Source organism: Equus przewalskii, chromosome 4 (assembly GCF_037783145.1).
Source record: "Equus przewalskii isolate Varuska chromosome 4, EquPr2, whole genome shotgun sequence".
Lineage (NCBI taxonomy): Eukaryota > Metazoa > Chordata > Mammalia > Perissodactyla > Equidae > Equus > Equus przewalskii.
The window spans coordinates 73,460,881-73,471,277 of NC_091834.1; the positions used below are offsets into that span (position 1 = coordinate 73,460,881).

Below are 10,397 nucleotides of genomic sequence, written 5' to 3' on the forward strand. Positions count from 1 at the left end.
TCCCACTAAATACTACCTCCTTGAGAACATGGCTGTATTTTACCCAACTTTCAATTTTTTGTTTGGCACATATCAGGTACCTAGTTTCAAATTCTATGTCTCCTATTTACTATTCACATAGACAGACGCAAGTTTTTAAATTTTTCTGACCTACAATCTCCTCATTTGTAAAATTAGGAAAATACACCCTCAGGTTTAAAATGAAATAGCTAGGGTTGACCTTTCTGTAAGCATGAGGGAATCAATCAAACTTTTGTTTTTAAAAGCCTCAATTTTTAAAAGATATTAAAGGAAAAGCCTATGAAGGTTGATGAAAAAGCAAATTGCCTAATCCCTGGCCACTGGATTCTTGAAGTCTGGTGGGACAAGAGGGTGGCAAGTCCTACTGTGTCAGAGACGTGGGTCTCTGAGGTGGCAGGCTCTCACAGGGACCAGAAATAACTGAGCACTGAGAGGCAGCACCTTCAAATTGACCACTGCAGGCTAACAAAGTCTCCACAATGTTTTCCCTGAACTGTGCAAGTCCCAGAATCCAAGCACAACCCAAAGAATGAAGCAGGAGCCACAAAATAACTGATACTACATTTAATGAGTGGGGAATTAATTTAATTTTATTTTCCTCTATAGAGAAATAGTCTTGTCTTTCTAGCATTTTCAAGCTATTCATATGTTTCACAAAATCTGATAATCTGAAGTTTCTGCTCAGTGTGGGGCTGGGCACCACAGTATAGAGAACTGTTGGTTGTTTAGGGGAAGCTGAAAAGGGGGTATATTCCCAGAAGGGCAAAAACGAGAGGTGTTTTTCCAGAAGAGCAGCCTGCTCTAACTAGAAAAATAGCTTTGCAATTTCTACTCTGAGCTAGAGAAGAATACGCTAATTTCACCAAAAGACAATTTAGGGGGAGTTTTGTCAACAATCACATTTTGGAAATTATTTCCAAAGATATTTAAAGTACATTCTCTAGAAGTAGCAATCTCTCTGTTAGGCCACCCAAAGGAGGTCTCGAAGCCCTTCTTGTTCAGCTTCTTAAATTATTTTGGTATTCTCTTACCCTATGCTTTTCCACATGCATTTAAAATTCTCTTCTGTTTTCCATATTCAGATTTATCTTTGTAATAATGAGTGTGGCTCACACTTATTACCATTTTTCCCTTGCATGTCTCATAACGTTCTTCTAAGAAATAACAATAGTGTCATTTGAATTTCACAGTTTGACTACAAATACCAAAAAAATTCTATGAAGTCTATGAATAGGTAAAGGTAATAAGAAAACCAACAGAAAAATATTCCTAAAATTCAATCCTATATCTGTCACATAAGCTTCTTCAATATAATGATATGAAAAGATATTTCTGGTCCATTTCACAGACAGCAGAGTATGTTTTAGTGATTATTTCTTTATTTTCTTCCTCATTTTCAACAAAAAAATATCAACTAAAACTCTGTAGATTTCAATGAGCATTATAGACAAGAAAAGAAACATCTAAACTAAGTCAAATTATTTAGTCATGTGAAAAATTGTGCAAATCTCTGAAGCATGGATTCCCTCTTCTTGCCAGCATCATGTAATTTAAGCAACTAAATATATCTCTAGCTGAGTTTTACAAACTCATACCCTAATTATGTTCTGTAAGCAATTTATTTTCTGTTTTTTAAAAATTCTGACACAATTCCCCAAAAAAAGGAAAGGTATGGTAAAAGAAATTTTAATGATATCCAAAGGAAAAGATTTTTCAATTCTGAGCTACAAAAATATTTTATGAAGCTCTGTGCTCTCCTTGCTTGAAGTAGACAATAATGGATAAACAGTTATATTTTTTCTTTCTTTTGTGATGACATACAACTATAAAAATATAATACTACTGTCATACTATAACAATATAAATTCTATTTTATAGTATTTTACAAATCCCCAATAATATTATGAGAGTTGACGAAGACCTTTGCTTAACTGTACTTGGTTTTATTTTTGATCTGTGCTTATATTAAAAATATGAAATAGTAAGAAGTTATAATCAAATATTCCTTCATTTTTGTCCTTAAAAGATTAACAATGTTGCACTAATTTATTTAATATATAATTTATCATGCTTCAAACAATGATGAAAGTCAATCTTACCAATATGAATTTGAATAATCTGTATTTTATATCATTCATATCTAATGCAAGTAATTTATTTATTTTAATAGTTTTTATTTTTAAATAACTCATTTCTCTCCATTCAAAGGCTGTTTGAAATAGGATTCAATGTGATAAATGAAATGTGCGCTAAGCTGCAAGTGTAGTTACTTCAGTGAATAATGGAAAACAAATCCTTCACATTAGACTATGAATTCAAATCTACTTATGCCTCACTCTAAGGAAATATATCAAAATTTCAAATTTATAACACACACATCTTTATCAAAAATGTACTCTACAAAGTAAGTTTCTTGTCTAGTGCTCTTTTTTAAAATTAGATGATTGATAGACAGTAAATAGATAAATAGACTATATTTCTTACATTATGTATACAATAATATATATAATAATATATACAACCAATTCTTTGTAAATATATATATTGCATAAAATGAGATAAACATACTCGTGACAATTCTGTACAAATTTTGGCAAAATTTGAAACCATTTTTGCACAGTCCAAAGTGAATAATATTTAGAAGTCTCACACATCACTTCTTCACTTCACCATTTCCTTTTTCTTCTACCAAATTCATCACTGAAGCATCATAATCAAATGTGACCAATACTTTTAAAAATAGCATTAAAAATTTTATTTATTTCTAACTTATAGAGCAAAATGTAGGTTAAAACGTTCATAATACTTAAACATTTAAATTAAGTTGCTATTTATAGTTATGTGCTTTTAAAGCCCCGGATATAAGTAGCTTTATATTTTATAGTTCTAATTAAATAATTGAGAGAAAAAAATTACCTTTGGTAATAGCTCAGGAACATAATCTGTGAGAGTCAATCTCTCCATTTGCTTTTTCATGTACCATAAGCAATATTTTTCTGTTAACTCCAACTTCTCTTCTTTTTCTGCTTCTAAGGGAGGCTAAGCTATATAAGCATGATTTAGTTCCTCTTTTTTGACATTACAATCATTTCTCATATTCTTGATTATAATATTAAAGGGAATGAGTAATATTTAACAGATCATGATTTGAGTAATTTGCATTTACAGAGAACAGTCCAATTCTTTTCTTTTTCTTTTTTCCCTCTATCAAATATTTTATTATGTTATCAACAACTATCCAAATGCAAATAAAAGTTAGAGGTGATTAATATAAAAACTGAGAAGCAATCACATATTTCAATGTGTAGTAAACAGACAGAATTGCCACTATTAGGTGAAGGCTCCCAGGAGAAGATAAGTTATTTTTCTGTCAGCATCATCTGACTTCAGTTTCCTTGGATTTTACAAACAATCTAGAGAAGTCAACAAGCAAACCCAAGTAGGAAACTCTGGGCTCACCACAGTCAAAGAGTTAGTAGGACAAGTGAGCTATCTTCCCAGAAAAAAATGAGAACGAAAGAAAGAAAAGTCACATACATACATACATCTGTGTGTGTATTCGTCAATGAGAGGTAGTGATAATGAGTACCAACGTTCACCATTTTCATCCATATTTCATTCTCCTAGACTTCTGGCTCACTTGAAGTTAGGAACGGCCATGGGACTACTTCTGGCCAGTGAAGTGGGAGGGTTCGAGACATTTACTTGCCGGCGCTTGGCTCTACAGCTCTCCTTTCCAGCTGCCTTGATGATCATGGAAGCAGATGTCCAAACAGAGCTTCCATCAACCCAGGGCCCCAAGTAGCTTTGATAGAAAAGCTCTCCTATAACCTATGTTGGGCTTGTAGCATAAATGAAAAGTAAACTATTTTATTAACTACTGAGATCTGGAGATTATGTGTCTAACCTAGCCAATTCTGACTTGCTCAGGGGATGAAATTATAATTACTGCATTTTCAAAAGTAGTGTACCGTGAACTACTCATATCAAGAAAAACAAAGCTCTGCCCACTCCTATGAGATATATGGCTATCTTCTCTCGATAGCAGGTGTGCAGAATAGTAGTGTGGTAGAGTTGAAGGAGGACAAGGCTTACAGAGTTGTCCAAAGCAATGCAAACGAGTTGGTAGCAGAGCGTGGACCTCTCCCTAACTTGTTTGCATTACTTCAGCATTATTTCGGCATTGTGCACTCAAGTTTCTCATTTGTAAAATGAGAACAACAATAATAGTTTCTCTGTCTACACAACAAAGTTGAATATCAAATCTATATATATATACAAGTTTTATGTGTGGCCCTTCATAGAGGACAGAAATATATTCTATTCTTCTTTAAATCCACAATCACCTAGTAAAGTATCTTATTTACAACGGGTACTAAATAAATGGTTAATAATTAAAGCCCAACTCTATTCCAACAATTATTTAAGCCTTTAATTAATGTCTAACTCTGGTTTATAGACTAATTGAGACTATGTCTTTCAGGGAAAATCCTTGCTAGCAAAGTGTTCAATTGTTTTTAATGTGTTAAATAGTTATTAGTCATTTAACACATGTCGGGCACTGTTCCAGGCAGTAGAAGAGTGGATAATCGAGCAAATTAGACAAATTCTCTGCTGCGATGGAGGGAGACAGACAAGTGATAAGCGAAAACTGTGTGTGAGGGAAGAGGAAGGGAAGGGTGATTTTGATAAGTGGTCAGGAAAGGCCTCCTTGTTAAGCTGACATTTGAGCAGAGAATTAAATGAAGTGATGTAAACTACATAGACGCTTAAGGGAATAGCATTCCAGGAAGCAGGTGCAGCATGTGCAAGGGCCCTGAAGCAGGAGTGTTCTTAGTGTGTTTGAAGAATAGCATGAAAGCCATTTAGATGGAGGCAACATGAGAAGAGGATGAATATAAGGGATGAGATCAAAGCAATAAAGGAGGAATCAAGGCTCTTGTAGGCCATGATGAAGGCAATGAATTTTATTCTGAATGAGATAGAAAGCAATAGAAGGTTTTGAGCAGACTAAAAACATGATTTGACTTATATTTTTAAAGGATCAACCAGACTGCTTTGTGGAGAATAGATTGGAGGAGAGCCAACTATGGAAACAGGAAGATAAGTTGGAAAGTTATTGAAATAGTCCAGGTGAGCCAATTGGTTCCAAGTAGTTTGAATATATAGATATATGTATACATTCATCTATATTTATGTTATATTTATCTCATTTGAATATATGCTATATGTATTTATATATATACAAGATTTCCTTTCTGCAGCCATTCTCAGAGCTATGCTACTATGACAAGACTCACACTGGAGAGCCGAATAATTTCTGGCATATGCAGGTAGATATATGTCAGGAATAGTCTCATGATATGGGGAGGAAAGAGAGGAGAGCATTGCCTTAAGAGATGCACAAGAACAGAATCTGTGTAGAAGAAGAAAGAGAAAAAGGTAGAGGAGGAGAGATTTTATTTGCTAAAAGTTGGTTATTTTCAAAAAGTGACCTTCAGTGGGAAGATTGTGAAACAAGACAATCTAGACACAGAGAAAACCATGAAGGCAATACATATGGCTTTTAAAAAAACGACCTGCAGATGTATTCCTCGAAACGTCGGAAGAGTTATTTAGAAAGAATAGCCAGAAAGAGGCAAGATAGGCTTCTGAAGTACAATAGGGACGTCAGCTGAGAAGTCTAAGATGAGCCCCTAAATTAATCAAATCAGAAGAAGTGTTAGTCAACATTTATTAACTAATAGGAGGTAAAACAAACCATGGGGTATCATGAGGTTACTGTGACATATCATTTTGCAAAATACTCTATAGTTGCTGGTTTCTATTATTGCAAGAAAATTTCCCTTTGTTACATATGATCGGCAGGATTATTACCAGTGTCTGGGTTTACAAATCTCAAACTCTCTACAGCAGGCGTTTTTCTAAACTTCAGTGAAGTTTGAGCCAATCTAAACGTCACCCCCTTAAAATATAGCTCAGTGTTTAATGCCAGAGAAACCAGACAGAGACCCACATTCCCAGGCAGTTCCAAAGGACGATTACAAAGTCAGTTGGTCAGATGGGTTGCGGGTCATGCCCCAGGTAAACAAGAAGAGGTCAGAGAGGCATAATCTGGGTGGTCCATGCCAAAAAAGCCAGAGGGCAGTCCAGAAGTAAAGAAGAAATATTAAGGCTGCCCTGAGTCTACATCTTGAAGTCAGGGCAGCCAGGAGGCAGCAGTTGCTCCAATAGCTGTTCAGAACTTCAGAGACTATTAATGTTGGCACAGCTCAGACCCATAAACCACTGCTCAATGAAGGTCTTTGGAATTTTTAAAGATCTGGCTGCCACCCCCAGCTGTCAGAAGTGTATACTCAGGGTGGTCAAGACCCCATAACAATGTTTATCTAGAAACTGCTTTGTTTTTCTCTAGGTTAGTGCTGTGTTCCTCTGATGGTTGGATTAGTAGGGCATAGGCTAAACTTCTACAATAGAGACCTAAAATACAGTGACTTAAACAAGATAGAAGTTTATTTTGTGCTCATATAATCGTGCAGAGATAAGAGGTCTCAGGACTGGAGTGAGTAATCTGCCATTCTCAACAAGGGACATCCATCTCTGGACCAATGTGCCTGTCCCAGTTCTTCGCCTTCTTCTGGCACACATCACTTTCTCTCCCATCTCTTTGATCAGAATTAAGTCTATGAGGGAAACTGAGAAACAATGCCTCGCCAGGCAGCCGCGCACGCTGCTCAAACTCAAGATTTCTTTTAATAAAAAAGAGAAGAATGGATCTTGGTGACATCTAGAAGACTGCCACAGGGAACTTGACAATGTATTACAAATGTAAACAGGCTTGGGAGGACAAGATTTGTGAGTTTCCCCCCAATTTTATAGATGAAGAACCTAAAATATAGTTTTGTGACATCTTTTAACTTATTCAGAAAAATCTAGAAAATCAGTGAGTGACTTTCCTTCCTTTCACTCACTATGAAGATTCCATTTCACATACTTGTTGCTCTTAAGTATTTATAGCCTTTGTATTTACATAAAACATTGCTGAGAATAGTCTTATTTTTCCACAGAGTACTTTAAAAATTATCAGTGGTCTAGGAGTTTAAAGACTAAGAATTATAGAATATGCCATGTAAAACGTAGCTATAACTGAGCTCTCCATTTCTTCTACTAAGGAAGAGATGCATTTTAATAAACATCTGCAGACATATCCTCCAAGGAAAACCCCTTTTACTGAGAAAGATTGAGAAAGATGTATACTATTTCACCCAAAATTATCACTCCCATTAACACACAAATGCCTATAATTCCCCAGCTTTAAAAGATTTTAAAGTAATTTAAAAGATTGCTTTTAAATCTTGATTCTTAGTTAAAGTTAAATATACAAAGAAAATAGTTACACAAAATATTTGTGAATTTCTATGCAATATGTAATGTTAGTAATACTGCACCATAATTGCCTGGGGTGGTGATGGCATTTTACACTCATTACCTCTAATGAGTAATGAAAGCACTCAGAGAAGATAATACAATCCCATTTTGAATCTTAGAAAATAGAAGCTTAAAGAATTTAAGTCTGTTACTCAAGATCACACAGCTAGAAAGTGACAGAGCCAGAAGGTCAATCAACCTTTAGTCTTTCGGTATTTAAGATTTGCATAATCCATGTTAACATAGTATTTTGTGTTGGCGCTGCTGTTGAATCAAAAATGAAGTTGTGCTCCATGGACTGTTAAAGTCAAACAATGAGCTTCTAGAAGGTGCCAGCGCCTGAAGTAGCCACCACTTTCATTTTAAGTTCCCTGTCCCTGATTTTCCTTTGATTTGTACTTATTGCTAACCATTTCCTTTCAAATTTTGTTTAAGGATCCAGAGGAAAAAAATTTAAGACATGTTCATTACAGAATTAGAAATTTCTCTTTTTAAGTTATTAATATCGAGTGAAGACCTTGGCTGATAGATTATAAGAAATAGAACATACACTATGAATTTAGGAATAACCCACACCTAACTTCATTATGGTTATTTGTGACTTGTTCATTCAATGGACATAAACTGAGAAAAGAACACTAGCCAGAATGTCCATCATTAAGTGATGCGTGCTAACCCTCTTCAGTCTATCAGTATGATTAATTCTCTTACACTTTTCTGTTTTCAGTGAAGTTCTACTTGGAGTGTTGGTACAATTATGACAGTCAGGGAATTCGTCTAACTTGCAGAAATAGAATAAATAAAGCAAGTAAATACCCTGAAAATAAAACTTTCTTCAGAAATAGATCTATTTTCATAAAGTAAAATCTACAGTGGAGTTTACTCTTTTTTTTTTTTAACTATTAAGACATGGGCAATTGGTATTCTTCACTTCTCTATTCTTGATGTAGTTCCTCTTTATTCTACTTGGGTAATAATAAAACTAATAACAGTCTTAGTTCTTGTTAGAAAGTCCCTGAGTAGTGGTGGGGCAGATAATAGAATTAAACTGCTGACTCACTCTCATATGACTGCATTGTAAAGTCCTAGAACTTAGCAGGTTTAGAAGGAAAATTCTGCATCAAATATACTACATAGTCACAAGAAAGAAGCAACTTAGAATTGAATAGACTGTGGCTAGTTGGAATTTCCACAGGTGACACAATAAGCCTGAACTTCTAATTATAAAATCTAAGGTTCAGTTGTACCTTCTCTGGATTAACAAATGAACAACTTGTCACAGGTCAACTGCGGGGAAGACGGGAAGGAAATGTGCCAACAATCCACACTGCCTTAAAAGGCAATGAAATAGTATTGAGTGGGAATGCACCAACCTCAATAGCATCATTATACATTTGCCTAAATGCAGCAAGAGGAAACAATGGGTGAAGCCCACACTCTATGAAGGCACAGTATAAATCAATTTCACTGAACTGTTGGCCGTCTCTCACGAACCGTCCTCATGAACATGATGATCAAATATCAGGTGATTTATGCCCGGTTGTAGAAGATCGACATCACCCTGAAGGACAGGCACTAGTGAAATGCCAGTGGACTCTTAAACAAGTCAACCTTTTAATCAGCAGTTTGGAGGAACTTACACGACATGGTCTTCTGATTTTTTGCCCCACCCCCTCCCCATGTCATTCTCTGCTCTGCTTTGCTCTACTCTGTGCCCAGGAGCAGAAGCTGATTGACCATGGAGCTAATGAAGCCTCAGCTTCAGGGCCCCTCAAGTGTTGCCCCTTCCAAGCCTTGTGCCTAAGATGATTTTGAATTATTTTTCTTAAAAAGGATCTCCTAACTATACAAGCTTCATCCCCACATTACTTGGATCCGGCCCTGCGCAGGAGGCCGAATCCTACAGATTGTCAATTGATACCGGTAGGCAGAAGAATGGCCCCTCCCAAAGATGTCCACCTCCTAACCCCTGGATCCTGTGAATACGTTTCCTTACAGAACAAAAGAGGTCAGAGTGATGCTATGTGAGGACTCAGTCTGCCATTGCTGCTTTGAAAATGGAGGAAGGGAGCCATGAGCTAAGGAATGTGCATGGCATCTAGAAGCTAGAAAAGACAAGGGGATGGATTCTCCCCTGGAGCTTCCAGAAAGGAGCAACCCCTGCCTAGACCTTGATTTTAGCCGAGTGAGACCTCTGTAGGACTCTGACCTGTAGAACTGTAAGATAATAAATTTGAGTTGATTTAAGCCACCAAGTTTATTGTCATTTTTACAGCAGTAATAGGAAACTAACACACCTGGCTTCTGGTTGGATTTGGCTAATGGAAATCATCTGAAGGAGACAGGAGACGGAGGGGACAAAGTGCTTGGAGTGTTTTCTTACTGCTCTCGACCTGCTCTGAGCTCAGTGTCCTGACAGTGACTGCACCTCCCTACAGCGAGAATTCCTGCTGCGTGCCCCTCCTTCACTGCTCCAGCTCAAGGGGATCTTGGGGCACAATTTCCTCGCATTGCCTCTTCAAGCCTAGGGCTGGAAAGGACTTGTCACTCTTGTTTTCTTATTCCACTCACAATTTCATAAATGGTACCTGTAGCGGGTCAAATAGTGTTGCCTAAAAATTCATGTCCACTCAGAACCTCAGAATGTGACCTTATTTGGAAATAAGGTCTTTGCAGATGTAATTAGCTAAGGATCTGAAGATGAGATCATCCTGGACTTAGGGTGAGCCTTAAATTCAGTGACTGATGCCCTTATAAGAAGAGGAGAGGATACAGAAAGATACACAAAGAAGAAGGGTATGTGAAGATGCCTTTACAAGCCAATGAATGCCAAGGACTGCTGGCTAACACTTGAAGTAGGAGAGAAGCATGGGCAGTTTTTCCTTCAGAGCCTCTAGAAGGAACCAACTCTGCCAACACCTTGATTTCAGACTTCTGGCATCTTTACA

The 10,397-nt window shown here is 36.6% G+C and overlaps 1 protein-coding gene across 2 annotated transcripts in view; it reads right to left on the bottom strand.

Annotated features, from left to right (window-relative positions):
* Nucleotides 1-3,077, bottom strand: part of TFEC (transcription factor EC) — a 178,932-nt gene extending 175,855 nt beyond the window's left edge. Inside the window, exon 1 of one of the 2 annotated variants that reach the window (XM_008521803.2) lies at nucleotides 2,938-3,077. The gene's annotated coding sequence lies outside the window, so the exon portion shown is untranslated. The remainder of the gene's footprint in view (nucleotides 1-2,937) is intronic. The other variant, XM_008521804.2, reaches the window with a different exon arrangement.
* Nucleotides 3,078-10,397: the final 7,320 nt, after the last annotated feature.